We start from the raw sequence: 18417 nt of genomic DNA, 5'->3' as shown, positions 1-18417 counted from the left end.
ACAACCCTTTATACCGGCGCACAAACATGCTCAGTCATGGACTCACTCTGTCAGTCACACACACACATACACAATCTCACAACAGTGTCTGCAATCCTGGCATGCACATGTGTCAATTTTGAACACATCTTCCCACACAATTAAACACTCTCCTTCAAATATACTCAATGAAAAACTCATCTACATAAGACCATAAGACATAGGAGTGGAAGTAAGGCCATTCGGCCCATCGAGTCCACTCCGCCATTCAATCATGGCTGATGGGCATTTCAACTCCACTTACCAGCGTTCTCCCCGTAGCCCTTAATTCCTCATATGCACACACTGTTGCATAAGCTTGTGTGCACGCACACACATTCCATCCAAATGCTTTATTTTGTTGCAAATTTTATTTTTCTCATACAACTCTGTTGCAGCAGAGGCGATATGAAGAGAAGTACTGCTTTTTTCCTGTCCTCAGGAATCAACTTGGCTTCGGGACAAGATTTTTCTCCACACAATCCACATCAAATACGCTCAGGACAGGTCAAGCACGGTATTAGATACAGAGAGAATGCACCTCCCCATTATCCTCCTCGAACACGCCAGGAGAGGGTCAGCACAGGGTTCGAAACATAGTCAACGTCCCCCCACATCCTCCTCCTCAACTGCGCCCAGGACAGGTAAGGCACGGGTTTAGTTACATCGTTAATGTCCCTCCACATTATCCTCCTCAAACACGCCAGGACAGATATAGTACAGGATGCGATACAGAGTGAATGTCCGTCCGTTTTATCGTCCTCAAACACGCTCAGGCGAGGGACAGCACAGGGTTAGACACAGAATGAATCATTAGATTAGATTAGATTAGATTACTTACAGTGTGGAAACAGGCCCTTCGGCCAAACAAGTCCACACCGACCCGCTGAAGCGCAACCCACCCATACCCCTACATTTACCCCTTACCTAACACTACGGGCAATTTAGCATGGCCGATTCACCTGACCTGCACATCTTTGGACTGTGGGAGGAAACCGGAGCACCCGGAGGAAACCCACGGAGACACGGGGAGAACGTGAACACACACAACTCTTTGCCCTTTAAGTATCTCTATCTCTTATCACTCTTTTTCTCACTCACTCTCTCGGTCTCTTCCTCTTCTCTCTTTCTCTTTCACTCGTTTTTTCTCTCTCTCTTTCTCACTGTAACCCGCCTATTCTCTTTTTCTCTCTCTCCCTTGCTCAATTTAATTCTTTCTTCCGCTCGCTTGCTCTGGGTCTCTCTCTCTCTCTCTCTCTCTCAGTCACACTCACTCCCCCAGTTACACTCACTCATCCGCCTACTCCCTCACTGTCGTCCTCATTCCCCAACAGTCATCATCCCTAACTCACAGCTGCACACACTCCCTCAACGTCATGCTCACTCCTTCACCATCACTCTCGCTCCCTCAGGCCGCACTCATTCCTCCACTGCCACGTTCACTCCCTCAATGTCAAGCTCACTCTCCACAGCCACACTCACTCCCGCACTCAATCTTTAACTGTCACAGTTACGCCATGACAATCTCACTCACTCCCTCACACTCCCTCACTCACTGTCACACTCACCCCTCAAACTCAATCACCCTCTGTCACGCGGCATCCCTTACACTCTCAGTCACTCATTCACGTCCAATGCCTCACTGACAGACTGACTCGCCATATTGCCCCACGCTCACTCACTCACCAACACACTCACTCTCCAATCGTCCCACACATTAAGCCAAAGTCTCACTCACTCCATCAGTAATTCCATCACTGACACACTGACTCACCCACTGTCACTCTCAATTCTTCACAGTACTCCCTCATTCTGACTCAATCCTTCACTGTCCTCCAAATGCCTTCATGATCACCGACACTACCTTACTGTCACTGCCCCACTATCGCACCTCACTCTTTCATTGTCTCCCTTACAGTCATGCTAATGCCCTCACGGACACATCACCTGCCTGATAATCATACTCTGTCTTCCATCAACACACTCACTCCCTCACAGTCACACTCAGTCTCGAACTGGCATCCACTCTATCACTGGCACACTCATTCCCCACCATCACCTCACTCCCCTAACTAGCACTTAATCCCACACAGTCACACTTATTCCCTCAATTAATCATTCACACGCTCACACTCAATGGCTCCCACTCACGTCCCCAGTGTCTTTTTCATTCCCTAATGCTCAGTCTCTCGCAGTCTCTCTCACTGTCGCACTCGTTTCCTTAAAGTCACACTAACCCCCTTGCACTCACTCCTTCACTGTTACATGCAATCCTTCACCGTAACACTGTCTGTCTCACCCTCCCTCATGCTCACTATCTGAATGTCATGTTTATTGTCCCTATGTCATACTCACTCCCTCGCAAACACTCCATCACACTCACTCTCTCACTGTTACGCTCACTCCCTCACTGGCACCCTGATTCCCTCTTTGTCATGTTGACTCCCTCACATGCACTCCTTCACAGTCTCACTAAATGCCTCCCTCTCACTCCCTCACTGTAAAAATAACTCCCCGATTCTCACTTCCCTGCCATCTCGCTCACTCTCTCACGTCTTGCTCTCTCACTCAAAGTCTTACTCACTGACACATAACTCTGTCACTGTCATCCTACGTCTCGCACAATCACTCTTAATCTCATGTAATCCTTTAGTATCACTCACTCCCTCACAGTCTCACTCACTCCCTCGCAATCCCACGCGTTCCCTTACACTGCCTTACATCCCCTAACAACGACCGCTAAATTCATCCACATTGTCTGCACTGAACACTGGCCAGTGAATACATCTCCAGTTCATCTCCTCGAAATCACCTTTCAACTCATTCACACTTAGTTCTCCGAACAGTAGACAGTGCCCCTGCAAGAGCTGTTCCGTTTGCAAAATCCTATTTTCCTCTCCCCCCCCTCCCCAACTCTTTTGACCTAGCAACAGTCAGACCCCAATTTTTACGCTAACAAAAGGTCTGTGTTCTCAGGGTCACTGTCTCCCCTTGCACTGGCATTTGTCTCAACGCTCACATTGATATCCTAACAACGACCAGAAGCTCCATAGCCCTCTCTGTTGCAACTGAAGGTGAGGTAGGATTCGAGGAAGATTTGTATTGGAGGACAGCTAATGCGAGGCGGTGAGTACAAAGCGGAGGGGTGTGAAGGAGATTTGGGTCAGAGGGGGATATTGAGAAAGAGAGAGAAGAGGAGGAGGAGAGCGAGGGAGACAAAAGGATACGGCGAAAGGAAGATATGGACGGTGATGGAACACGGGATTAATTCTGCCAAGGCCAACTCAGAGGCGAAATCAAGGACAGAGTGATTTCAACCTGAACTCAGTCCAGGTTCCTTACCATTCCTCGAGGAGCAGTGTTAAGGACAACGACCAGGCTAGAACAAGGTACAAGATAGTTCACTCTGCTGTTTGGTACTTTGTATTGAACTTTTTTTTTATTATTTTTAAATTGAAGTCATCGATACAGTCAGAGAAATTGTGTCTTTTCACACTGGCCTCTCAGTTGAGGGAAATATTGAAATGTGTCCTTGAAATCCCCTTTGGGATAAGGTTGGACAAACCAACAGTGCCTTCAACCATAGTGACCGAATGTTTCCTGTTGAAGCTTTGAACTGAAATGGGAAAATCCCGGATGGATTTTTAACGAGTGAATATCATTGATTGATGAAGTTGAGTAAAAGGATATTTCAACACATTCTTCAGCTGCTTTCTGAACAAAGTCTGGGTCACTGCATAAATCGCAGTGTTTGTGCAGCAACTGAGGAGCTGTAACATGAAGCCCAATTCCTGCACAAACCTATCTAGATGCACCGACTGATACATAATATGCCTCATGCGGTTCCAAATAGAAAACACCATTAACGTTGACCACAAGAAAATGAAATTGGCCGAGATCATAAACAGCAAAATGATGGACTTTTTTCGGTTTTTCATTTCTGTGTCACTCTGACCGTCACCACTGGTGTGAGCCCGGAGTCTCCTGCAGACTCTGCTGGTGACTAAAATGTGTCTGACGGTGAAAATATTGAGCAGCAGAATCAGGAGAAATGGGAGAGCCGGGTTTAAAATGTGGTGGAGGAACTCTATTATGGCCCAGAGATAAGCGTAATAAACTTCGTTAACATTCTCATTTAAATAACAAAACCAGGGCTCATTCACCAGCCAATACCGATCTTGGAGCATAAAATACCAGAAAATGTTCGTTAAAAAGCTCAGCACAGTCACTATTCCCAGAACCACAGCTGACGTTTTCTTGGTGCAATATTTACTTTTCAGCTTCGGGCAACAAATGGCCACAAATCGATCAAAGGTGAAAGTGACAGTGAACCAGACAGAACAGTCAGTGGCTGCATAAAGCAGGACGGCGTGGATATTGCACATGGGGATGAAAAGCAGGAAATAAAACTCTTCCCAATAAACAATAGGAATGTGTCTCAGTATCAGGTCGAGGATAATAACCAGGAGATCCGCCAATGCCATGGCCCCCAGGTAACATTTGACACATGGAGTCAGTCCACAATCTTTGTAAAGCAGGATGTAGATCGTTATTACATTAACTGCAAGGATGGGAAACAAAAATATTATACATCAGCCTGGAGGCATGGTTACTGGTTTGATTGTGGATAGAGTGAGAATTTCAGCTGTGTTACTGCATTCCGAGAATTATCAAAATATTTGGAGCAGAAATAACAAATCGGAATTTTTGAATCACTGACAGAAATGTGGTGTAAATCACAAGAATCCCTCCTTCCCCAAACACGCCAACATACATTAAACAGAACAAATGTTTTCCAGTTCATTCCCACACATTCAATCACTCGAAAGCAGACAGCGGTCACTTCTTCACTCTTACTATTACAGAGGGTGAAAATATTTCCATCTTGAAGGATTTTCTTCCGGTTCCTTGAAGACATACGGAGGATGAAAATTTTTGTCCTATTTTCTCAATTGTGTTTGACCTCTGTCGTGAAGAAATGTAAATGCAGGAGAAATGTATTCAACCTTTAACTGCCTGAGGGGACTTCGAAGCAGTGTTTCTGTCTTCCTGGGATGGGATCTCTTCCCTCACGATATTACCTTTTGTTCAATTCACTGAAGTCCAGCCATTTACCAATAAATTGATTATAGAATGTGCTGGGGAACGTGGGACATAGAGCGCTACAGAGAATGGCATTATAGAATGTTCCACGGAAAGTCAGACATAGAACGTTCTGGAGAATGTCAGTTAAATATTTTTCTGGATAATTTCTGTTTTAGAATATTCTGGTGGATGTCGAAAATTGAATATTTCAGGGAATATAGGCTCTGGAATGTTTCGGGAAATGTCAGTTTTGTAAATTTTTGGTGTATATCAGATATAGAATGTTTCAGTGAGAATATGGCACAGAATACTGTGGGGAATGTCGGTTACAGACTATTGCAAGGAATATCGGGTATGGAATGTTGGGTACAGAGTGTTCAGGGGAATGTCCTTAATGGAATGTTCCAGGGAAAGCCGGTTATGTAATGTTCCCGTGAATAACATGTGTACAATAGATCAATGAATATCGGGTATGGAATGTTCCATGGATATCTGGCAGAGAATGCTTCGAGGGATATCGGGGATAGAATGTTCCAGATAATGTTGGGTATAGAATGTTCTGGGGAATGTCAGGTACAGAATACGGTCGTTATAAATACATCAACACAATGTCCCCACTTCCCTTTATGTTTGGTGAGATCCACTTAGCTTCACTGAGGGAATCACTCACCAAATGCAACTCAGCTGGTACTCTGCATTACTACAGCATTACAATTATGAAAGTACCTCCAATACTTAATATAAATCGTACAGATGCACTCACGTATTCGGAGATCTCCTTCACCTCCTTTTCAGTTTGCATAATGCTTTCAGCTGTGGAATATTCAAGGTATTCAGTCTCCAAACTTGGTCACCTTGCAGCCATTTGCCTTAATGCCATTAAACGATATGCCTTTGCCTCAAGGTTGCACGATGTTTTTTTAAAGAATGCAGCACAAAACCTGGGCGAGTGCCTTTCATTCAGATTTTAACACTATTATTCTCTTCTCCACGTTAACCTTTATTTCTCATATTCATTGGTCAGGAAATAGTCTAACGTCGTTACATTCATGGAGTCAGATTTGATGAGTAGCATTTCATGAATGCTTATCACTATCCCTGGGTACATCCTGTCCCACTTGTAGGTCAAATCCACCAGTGATGGGAGCACCGTAGGATACAGTCATGAAAGGAGCTACCCGGTAATTCTCCAACAGGAAAGTTTCAGAACCCGGGAAATCTCATGGTCACAAGTCAATGGTAATCAAATAAATCGTCTGATGATGGACATCTATTGCCGTCCACACCGCCCTGATAACTTAGTACCCCTCGATGTTGAAAAGCAACCAGAATAACACTAAGGATGATAAGGATACAGAACATACTCCGGATGTGGTACTTGAATGCTCATCACCAATAGTGTGTCCACAACCTCACCACAGACTGAGCTGGGCGAGGTCTCAAATACACTGCGGTGATGAGGAACTAAGGAGAGGGAATAGTTCTCAGAAAACTACATGTCGCCAATGTGTCTGTCCCTTACAGTGTCTGTAATAATACCCAACATACAGTCCTGGAATCAGGAAACTTTTATTCTCACACTGAAGACACTGCCCACAATATTGTGTAACGCTATCTCCTGCAAAGCAGAGCGTGTATCTGCAGGTCTGAGCAAATGGAATCTGGGCATCCATTAGGTCGTGGGAACTATCAGCAGTTGCGGTACCTATGACTGTCCCTCTGTCATAAAGTCAGAAATGGCCTGTTCACTGAGGAATCCAAAATGATCTGCACCATCCCCAACTATATTGAAATAATCTATTCAACTATTCAGCGTTTTGAAAGATAAACAGAATGAGGTCATTAAGCCTTTCGAGTCTGATATTCAGCAATTTCAGCAGATTTTAAAGCTCTCGTGCCTGTTACACAGTAATGAAAGCGAATATTCAGCCTTTCAAAGCTGCTACATCTGACTACGGGGAGTATTGATTACTGAGGCAGAAGCAAAGATAAAATAGGGCTAAATTAGGATTTATCAGTTTAACAGAAATGAATGACTGCAGTGAGAATTGCTGAACCCTGAACTATTTGCGAATGAAATCAATAACTTCAATAAATGGTATAGAGGCATTCTAATTAAATTTGTCAACAGTATTAAGATAGGCAGAAAACTCCTTCAATATGTGTTTGGGAGCCATTTTCCATGAGGACGCACTCTCCAAAGATTGTATTACATCAGATTTAGACTGTGTTCGTAAGTGTACTTTACACAGACCAAACAAAAATGTACATGTATTTATTGTTGTCAATATCTCATCACAATCAGTAATTCTGGTCATTTCACTTGTTCCAACTAAAGAGAGCATCTAAATACTTACCTCATTGTAAAAGATGATTTCAGCAGAGATTCATTTTTGACCTGAGCCATTATCTTAACCAGTATGTCACATGTAGCTTCTTCCTTGTTGTTCTTTATCTTTGACTATTTCTGTCTAGCGCAGTTACAAGGTCTCTCCTGCATTTTTTTAGATGGCTAGTTTATGATGGGAGAAAGTGAGAACTGGGGGTGCTGGAGGTCAGAGTCGAGAGTCTGGCGCTGGAAAAGCACAGCTGGTCAGGCAGCATCCAAGGAGCAGTGGATTCAGCATTTCTGTTATTAGCCCTACATCGAGAATTCCTGTCAAAGGTTTTATGATTGAAACGTTAACTCTCCTACTCGCTGGATACTGCCTTACTGGCTGTGCTTTTCCAGCACCATACTCTTTGGCTGATTTATGATACATAGGGACGCCAACAGCGTAGGTTCTATTACCCATGATGACAGCAATTACCATGAAGAATCCACTTTCGGAATGCACACGCCTCCACCCACCCGAGATGTGGGGACTCTCAGTTTAAATGACCATGATTGGACTTTGTCAAATCTGAGTGCAGACCCATGATCCTCTGGGATGCTCCCTTCTTCATTCGGACACTAATAGCATTCTATGTCTCTATACTCTATTCTTCATTATTATTTCGTTTGCATTGCATTCCTGGTTATTCTAGTCATCTGCAGTTCTGTCTTGTACCACTTCCAGCATTTTTGATGACATTACACATTCCTGTGCACTACCCAATTGGCACCGATGTTCTCTATGAATCTTTTTACCTCTGCGTTTAAAAAAAAATCAATATCTCTGCCTCCAGTGCTCTTGGGGACGGGGGGTGGGGGGTCGGGGTGGTGGGGTGTTAGAATTCCAACGTCATACAACATTACGGAAAACCAAGCATAACATAGCCCCGCTCGCTGCGCTTTCAAGGACCTGCATAGCAGGACAGCCGCAGCTGCACTCATTCAGAGTGAGAACACATCCAGAGTGTTTTGTGTGAAGATGCATTTGGCTTCTTACCTGAGAAACGACATAAGTATATTGGAAGTAGTCTGGACTGTTTCACTTCACGTATTCCTTGGCTAAAGAGTTTATTTTGTGGAGGCTTTAACATGCTAACTTGAAATGAGGTCTGATTATATTGCTGCAAATGTGTTGCTGGTCAAAGCACAGCAGGCCAGGCAGCATCTCAGGAATAGAGAACTCGACGTTTCGAGCTCAAGAGTCAAACGAAACCTTGAACAGAGTGAATCAGGTCAATATTCTTGCCATTCGGCTTTGTACCTTTGTTGAGGAAGATTAATTCAGCAATAAACGTTTTGTTTCTTGCTGACTGAAGAAATCTGCCTGAGCTGTTGCTTTCACTAAACATGACCTATTCTGAGACTGGTAGCCATGCGACCTAGACCAAATCACCAACGTTTTTACGTTTCAAACCTGTTTTGACAAGAAGATAAGAGGAACTAGAAAAGGATAAAGTAACCCCTCCAAACTGTCTCAAGACTGGGATTGGGGGGGGGATTCACAAAGTTGGATTGGTTTCCAGTGTGAATTGCCTTTCCCAGATATTTGTCGTGGCTGGATCCATCGATACTAATTTCGTTTATTTTTTGGTAGAAAGGTGAATGGGGGCATTGAAAGAAAAGTGCAGGCGGGGACCACAATGAGAAGAGTCCAGATCTTATTTACTGTTGTGGCGAATCGACCAATTATGTTGCTCAGTCCATTGTTCTGGTGCTCCATTCAGCCTATTGGAACTGCTATTAAAGAGTAAATAAAGACCACTTCGTGGTTAGGTGTAAGTTGAGCAATGTAGTAGAAAAAACAGGTTGGGTGAGAAAGAGGCCTTCCCCCATTCCTTTTTCCAGACTTCCATTCTCTGCTACTTCTGATCCACTTGTTGGTCACGATGCAGACCCAGAGTCACTGGGAATACCCTCTCCCCAAAATACATCAACAAGGATTAGCTTACCCGAATCCTCTGCTCTTCCTGAATGTTACATTGCACAACACAACTTCCAGGAAAACAATCAGTTAATTTCCAAACACAGAACATAAGAACATAAGAAATAACATCATTCCATCAGGTCTGCTCTGTCATTTAATGAGAACATGGCTGATCTTCTCCAGAGCTCATATCCACTTTACTACCAACTCCTTGTATCTTTCAACTCACTGATATGCCAAAATCTCATCCAACTCAACTGTAAATACTTTGAGTGATCAAGCCTCAACAATTCTCTGGATTAATGCTTTCCAGATATTCACTACCTTCAGAGAGAAGAAATCTCTTCGCATATCATCGACGTCGATCTTTAAATTGAAGTGTCTGATTCTTTACCCACATCCCTGACTTCGAGACTCCACCAGAAGTGCAACCCCTTCTCTACATCTACCTTGTCAAGCACCCTCCGTATCTTGTATGTTTCAGTAATGGCACAGCTCATTCATTTCAACCAAAATCAATAAAACCAAAATTATTTGAGACATTCTTGATAATTCAACACATTTATCACGTAAACCAGCCTATTAAAAGAACCTGGGCCATAATACTAACTTTATGTTCCATAATCAGGTATGCCCCAACCCCTCTGTTCTGCATCTTTTTCCTGGAGCCCTCACCATTAAATGACTGCCTGCTTTTTGTTTTGCTGTGCCAAAGTTCATGACCTCATTTATTTTTTTACAATCAACTCCGTCTGCCAATTATTTGCCTACTCACAAACTGCATTTACATCCCTATTCAGAGTCCGTATTTCATCATTATAACATGTCTCCACACGAATTTCATTCGGGAAGCCGGACATATATTGTAATCATCCCACTCACCGCCTTCAATCCATCAGTATAACTGGTGCCATAGAATTGATATTTGAGGTGATCCAGTGGATACAGCTTTTTAACCAGACAAACATCTGTTAAATCCCATTCTCCGTTTTCTGTGTGTTAATCAATCCTCATTTCATGTTAATGCATTATCCATCACACTGTGAGTTCCTGGTTTTTATAAGAACCTTTGTTTTGTGATACTTTATGACATATCTCTGGAAAGTGACATACTGGGTCTGTCAGTTCTTCTTCAACAAATTTGCTTATTTATATTCTCAGTCGACTCCAGCAAAATTTCGCATGACTTCACAGGCCAACACATAATTACCCATTCACAAAACAATGTTGATCTGATTAATTGAAATTTTCTCAATGTTTTGCAATTCATTCCTTAATAAATGAGTCCAGCAGATTCACAGCAATAATTGTTAGGCTGAATGGCCGATAGATTCCTGATTTCTGCGTCGCTCTCTTCTTGAAGCCAGTCCTCACGTTGGAGGTTCTCCAGTTTCACTGGAACACTCCTGAAATCCAGACACTTATGAAATGCTTCAAATAATGTCGCCAGTCACTCTGTAAACAGTGTTTTTGAAACTCTGTATTTGTTGCTGCTAACCTGACTATCCTTCACCACATACATTTGTCAAAATCCTTGTTTTCGTTTTGTTAGAGACAGTTCAAGATCTTTCATATTACCATCATGATAATATCATTGAAATCCTTATAAAGTCACCACTGTGAAGAACAGTGCGAAATATTGATGTAAGTTATCTGTCTGTTACCTGTAACCAATTCTACAATCACATCCACTAGGCGTCCCACTTATATTTTCCGAACTTTCTTTCTTCCAGTGTCCAAACATCCATCTTGAACTATGTTTGATATATACAGATGCGTTCTTGCTGATGGTTTTATTATTTTTTTGTCAATTTGCCTTCATAATGTTGCTCTTCGTTTTTGCTTAGTATTATCCGATTCTGGTTACAACAATAAGATTCCAAACTCTAGTCACATTACTGATGAAGGTCTTATGCATGAAGCGTCGATTCTCCTGCTCCCCGGATGCTGCTTGGCACGCTGTGTTTTCCCAGTGCCACAGTTTTCAACTACATCAGTTCTTGCCAATTTGAATTCTTTAGTTTGTGATTGAGTATTCTTCTTTATGCCCATTATGAACGATGGGTGATTCGCCTTCTTATTGAGTTAACCTTTTTGAACAGGAACAGCCATTGTTGATCATTATTTCTGCCCTGTGTACCAAATGAACTTGCTCTCGGTGCATTTCCACATTCCACATCAGACCCAAATGGAAGACGGGAAGCTGGAATTAAGATGCCTGGTTCTTTTTATGCATTCATGGGGACCATCTGCATGTGGCTTAACATACGATTAGGTGACTGTGACTCCGTCTCCACCTTCTCCATCTCTGTCATTTCTGTTCCATGATGCCACAATCCAGCGGGAAGCCTTCGAAATTACCTGCTTTTCCCTCAAAGGAGAAATCCTCCTATCTCTAGTGGACGGGGCCTTCAACTCGGCCTTCCCTATCTACCGCAACTTTGCCATCACCCCATCCCCTTCTTTACAGAACATTGATAGCAATCCCCATGTTCCCACTTCCCATTGCACTAGAATCTACAACCCGGAATCATCCTCCGCCACGTCTACAACCTCCACGACGGCATCATCATTAAACACGTCATCTCTCATCCACTGTCAGCATTTCACAGGTATCGTTCCCTCTGTGACACCCTCGATCACCCTGAACACTTCCCCACTCCCCCATGGAGCCTTCCCATGCAATTGTGGAATCGTCAACTCTTGCCTATATGCCTCTTCTCCCCTATTCCAATTACCCAAACATACCTTCCAAATGAAGTAGCATTTCACTTGCAATCTTTCAATCACGTGTCGTGTCATTGCTACTCACAATGCCGTCTACTTTACATTGGGAGTCCAGGGTCCTCGCTGTCGGAGAAACACTGACTTTCCCATTGCTTCCCATTTCCATATCCTACCTTCCCCTGACACTAACATTTCTATACTTGTCTGCTGCAATGTTGCAAAGAAGCACAAACCAACCTCGAGTTACATATTAATTCAAACTTGGTGTGTTACCGCCTGTAGGACGTATTTTGACAACTTCACAGCCTCACCCCATTATTTTCATCATTTTTCACACATTTTCCGATCTAGTTCATATGGCCTTAGCTAGTTTGCGTCTTTCGCATCTTTTACTTTCCAATGAGATGTTCCTCCATTCTCAACTTAATATTCTCCAAATTTACATCTATTGCTCTTTCTTAACAACTGGGGGCTTACTTGTCTTTTGCCCTGACCTCCTCAACTTCTATTTTCCATCATTCGTCCTCCACGTGTACAAAAGCATTAAATAAACCATTTTTCCATCCTGCCCAGTCCTGAAGAAATGTCACGCTGGACGAGAAACGTTTCAACAGCTGCTCTGTCTCGACAGATGCTGCCAGTTTTGCTGCGTTTTTCGAGAAATCAGTAGGCACAGAATATATCTTCAATACAACAATGAACTTCTGATACTGGAAATCTGAAACAAAACCAAAAAAAAAGTTGAAACTGACATCTTTGAAGGAGGCTCACTGGACTCAAAAGTTGAAATCTGCTTTCGCTCCACAGATGCTGCCAGATATGGTGACTTTCTCCAGCAATTTCTAGTTTTGAATAAGTTTTAAAGACGTGTGTCAAAGCTGCTGCAAAGCCCTGTTCAATATGTAGTTTCATGCGCTGGGATGTGAACATTCATTGAATGTGCACAAATCCATTGGTTCTGAAACTACATATGACTGCCATCACTGGCACTGCAGAGCTCTTAATCATGGTCCGGGGAGATATAGAGGGAAACATTCACTTTAAACGTAGATGATGGTAACTGGAAGGGAAAAAGATTCAGATATATTAATGTATTGAATACAAGTCTGTTGAAATGTTTTGAGGGATGTGACAAATTGGAGGTGCGACACATTGGAGACACTCAGAAGAATGGGAATATTAAAGTGCAAGGGTCATCATGTCAGAAACAAGAGTTGTTCATTGACTACGGATCTGGTAGGTGAGTGGTCTGAGTAGTAATGGGGTTCAGACAGCAGAATTGCTTTACAGATATTACAGTTCAAATTGGGCATCCATGTGGTGCTGTGGACTGCAGTAGCAGCAGAAATGGAATTGTATTCTACTACAATAAATTCCTTTTTGGCTCAGATAATTCCTCAGAGTACCATCAAACCAATCTATGTTTCAGTGACGAACGTGGATGAACATGACAAGATCCTAAAACATGTGTACCTAAAAGTGATAACAACTCGTTAAAGCTACAGCACTGGACTGTTTGAATTCTAACAGAATAAACTAACATCTGATAGAGACGGCGAAATGATCCCAAGACCAACACGTCAGGTCAAGTTCCTGCAGTCTTGCCACATTCAGACATAATTGTAAAGGGGTTATGGAAAAACTCACTGGAGGAGAGAGCTTCACAAATATCCCAATATTAAATAAGTAAATAGCCGTCCACATCAGTGTAAAAGACAAGGATGTCAAATCTGCCCCATCCTCAGCCAGAAGTGTCAAGTGGATTATCCACATCACTCTCATTGAATACCCACAGAATCACATACACTAATTTTCAACCAATTCGACTCATTGCATGTGACATTTAGTGACAGCTCAGCACAGTCGATACGACAAAGACAATGAGCTTTGACAACATTCGTGTAAGAAGACTGAATATTTTCTCTGTGAAGCTGTTTCGTTGTATCTCCAACTTTGACATCAACAAGGGAATGTGGAAAATTGCTCAACTATGTCTAATCCACCGATCGAAATGTAAATGCAAAGTCACCAATTACCACGCCCTCAGTCCGATCATTATACCCAAATTGGGGGGTGTTCATTTTGACTGAGCTCTCAGGCATCATAGGAAAAAAAAGTGTGACTTCAGATAGTTTCCCATGTGGAATTGGAGCTTTTGTGGAAATGTCACCGGATTGCTAATCCAAACTAAGCTCACGCTCCCGTCGCTGATGGAAGTTAAAAACAATTTTAAACATCGAGCTCTAAACTGTGGTATCAGTAATCGTGAACTTGAAGGCAACGTCGATTAAATAAAAACACCAATTTGCTTCGCCAATGTACTTTCAGACAGGAAATCTACTTTGCTTTCCTCGCCTGACTTTAAAGTTACTCCAGACACACGGACATATGATATACACTTTAATGATCGCTTTGAAGCCCAAGCAAACCAGTCAATTGTATCAAACTGCTCCGAGGTCTTAAAGGACAAAGCCGGTCAGAATACTTGGCACTAACCTCACTATCGGAAAAGGGATTAGGAACTACATTCCTGTCCATCCTGCATAGATTCCTTCCTAATGTCGGACAGCTTGTGACACAGTTGCAGAGCTTTTGCACAGACTGCACAGAAAAATTGGGAAAGAAATAGTGTATTAAATCTATTGAGTCTTCCCCATTCTAGGGCAAGGCCAAACATCTTCACAGTGCACATGTCGTACAGAATGTCCATGCCTGTTAAAGCGATTGTCCATCATAGAAATGTAAAATGGGAACTGCAATAGTCCCTTCAGTCCGTAGAATATGCTCCTTCATTCAATATAATGAAGTTTGATCATTTATATCATTCGCATACTCCTGCTGTCTCGCGTCCCTTTCGTGTCTTGAAATCTTTATTTATTTTTAGTGCTTTGGCTTTCACAGCTTTATACAATTCAGAATTCCCCAGTTTAACTGGTCTCTAAGTGCAGACATTAATTCTTATCTCAATGCAAAATGGTCTACCTGCGCATTACATTGTTGCCCCTTGTTTTAGACAGCCCAGTCCAGGGAATTATCATCCCCTGCTTCCAGTTTGACTCACCCGGTCAGAGATTCATGTATCTCTCCGAGGTCTCCACTGATTTTCCTCAAAACATAGACCTCACTCTGCTCGCACATCTCACTTGCCAATGCAGACACTAGTCTGGTCATCCCTCGCTGTAATCCCTCAATGTCGGGATAATCAAGGTGCAGAGTGCCGAAAGCTAGTGCTTCCAATTAAATCTGTTGGACTATAACCTAGTGTTGTGTGATTTTTAACTTTGTACACCCCAGTCCAAATCAGTCTCCAAATAATGTCAGGTTTGCCTGGTTTTCGGCAATGAGACACAAAACTGCACATAATGCTGTACAATGCTCGAGGTGAGGTCTCACAAAGGCCATGTACAGCTAAGTGAGACACCGTGACTGTCGTCCTCGAATCCCCCTGAAATGAATGTCAGACACTGTTTATCTTCCTATCTGTTTTCTAATATTGCTCTCTTGCTTTCAGTGACAGTTTTACATGGAGATCCCGATCCTTTTCACCGTTAAAGCTACCCATTTTCTGGGTCTATGTCCGCTGGTCAGCACGCCAATGCCATTTCCAGTATTGACTGTTGGCTGCAGAAATTGTTGCCCTCATGGAATCCGGAGGTCTATGCATGAGAACACACAAACAGGCACATAATTCCGTCAGAGATCAACATTTTTGATATATACCTTTTTAAAGTGGTAGGCTGTCATTCTATTCATCTCACCAAAACGTACATTACATCGTTCCATGCTGCTCTTCATCTGCCACGTATTTGACCATTATCTCCACTTGTCTCGATCATCTTGGAGGTGTTTCCATATCTTCCTCCACTCACACCATCCAACATAAATTTGTGCTGTCAGAAGACTTGGAAATATTGTAATTGATTCCCTTCACCAAATATTTGAAAAATATTGTGAAGAGCTGGAACCAAATAATTCATTCTTACAACACTTCATGTGCCTTCCATTCCGAAAAAAATGTGTTCGATTTCTACTCACTGCTTCTTGCCAGCTGTCCATTTCTGAATTCATGTCCATTTAGTAACCACAACCAAATGAGATTTTCTTTTCCACACTAGGTTTAGAAATTAGTCAAAACTCTTTCTGAAAATCAAAATGCATTGCTCCTCCATTGTTTATCTAGTATGCGCTATCTCAAATACATTTCTCATTTAATAGATCTATATTAGCTTTCTCTGTGCCCATAACTTTCAGTCCTAATGATTTCTCTAAAACTGTTAATTTACTAATAAAATTCAACTTTTATCTGATTTAGGTTTCCGAGTTTTTCTGGGTATTTATTTTTGTTTTGATTCTCTCTGAAAAAAATTGAAGTACTTCTTTCATCATTGTTCCATTCCCCTCTACTCCAGTCTCTATTCTCTGGTTTCAGACTCTAAGAAAACTGCAGTTATTTTAGCTTACCTTTCCCATTAACATATATTTAGAAGGAATTATGTTCACTTTTATCAGCCTTGTTAATATTGTGATTAGGTACATATCAATTCCTGCCTTAAGCTGCTCAATGATTGATCTACCACAGTCATACAACCACAGAAGCATAGAAACTGTGCCGTTAGAAAGGCAGCACGGTGTACTTTAGTCTCACTTTCATTCACGACAGCAGTAATTGTGAATATTATTGCACTTCAAATGCTGGTCCAAGTACGTCTTTAATATTTACAAGGTTACCCACCATAACGACTGTCTAAGGAAGTGCATGACAGACCTCAACACCCTCTAAATGAAACACAAACCTCAAATCCTATCTATACCTCAAAACCTTCACTTTAAAATTGTGGGATTTTTTTGTCCTTGTTCCTTCGATGAAAAGGAAAAGCGGTTGTCCATACCCCTTTAAACTTATCCTTTTCAAAAACTACAATAATGCTCGTTAGGTATTACTTCGCTCTGATAACATCTTGCTGACAATCCCTGATCAAACCTTGCCTCTGAATGGAATTGATTTTCTAACTGCCTAATTTCTGCAGTAGTTACTTTAGCATTGATCTGATACTTACTGGTCTATAGATCTATGGTCTAAAGTTCCCTGATCTATCTCTACGATTCTTCCTGAAAAGTGGAACCACATTACATATTCTCCAGTCCACTGGCATCACCGCTGTGGTCAGATTCTACTTAAACATTTGGTTCAGGGCCTTTCCTCCCTCCGATCCAACAGGAACATGAGAGTTAAATTGTCCATATCTGGGGATTTGTCCAATTTTACACTAGTAAGAAACATTAATTCCTGCTTGGGTCCTTATGTCAATCTACTCAAGAACTTCACAGTTAGTTTTCTTGAAATCAGAGCTACATCATCTTTCTCCAGAGTAAAACTGGTATGAAGCTCTCACATAACAATCTATCAATGTTCTCCACCTGCTACTTGAAGGAAAGTCCACATTTGATATGCGAGAGGCTTTCAAAGATACGTTGAATATAGTGCAGAAGAGGCATGTCCCTTTGAAAGCAAGGGTTAAGTATGGCAACATTGGTGAAACGTACATGATAGGAGAAATTATGCGACTGGCCAAGAGTAAAAAAGAAGCGTACATAAGGTCCCAGCAGCTAAGAACAGAACGGGCTTTGGAGGAATGTTGGGAGAGTAGGATCAATCTTAAACGAGAAATCAGGCTGTCTAAAAGGAGTCATGAAATAACTTTAGGTGACAGTGTGAAAGCTCAGCCACGTTACCTGGCTTTCTGTGAACGCTTGTCCAAGAACAGAGAACCACCACTTAATTAATACACTTCAACAGTACTGTTTTTATTCAAGACTATCAGTACATGAATATACTAACAAGGCTTGGGAGAGAAAAGCCACTTAGACCACACTGGGTACTAAAGAGTGGATTCTCTCACCGTTGATAGGGAAAGTTGTTACATTTATACATAACTTCTCACGCAATACAGAGTCCCGTGTCATTAAGCTATCGCAAAGTATATTAATCAAAGTATACTTAATTGTAAGCTTACACATCAAAACATGCTCTAAATCTAACACACAGACACCAGCACCCATCTGGTTAAGATATTAACACTATCTTTAAAGTCAGACATTAACTCCCATTATTTTTCTAACTCTTCAAGGCAACAGTCAAATCTCAGAGATGCTCTTTAAATGTAAACATTCAAACCTCATTACTGTGTTACAGCTAGACCGTAAGGCACCAGTACTCCTCTGATGGCTGCCCTTTGACCTAGTGCTGGTACTATGTCATTCTCAGATCTGTGGGATTGGATATGTTTAC

This window comes from Hemiscyllium ocellatum, unplaced genomic scaffold (assembly GCF_020745735.1).
Source record: "Hemiscyllium ocellatum isolate sHemOce1 unplaced genomic scaffold, sHemOce1.pat.X.cur. R1, whole genome shotgun sequence".
NCBI classification, from domain to species: Eukaryota; Metazoa; Chordata; class Chondrichthyes; order Orectolobiformes; family Hemiscylliidae; genus Hemiscyllium; species Hemiscyllium ocellatum.
The sequence above is the reverse complement of the archived record's forward strand: the minus strand, read 5'-3'. Positions refer to the sequence as shown.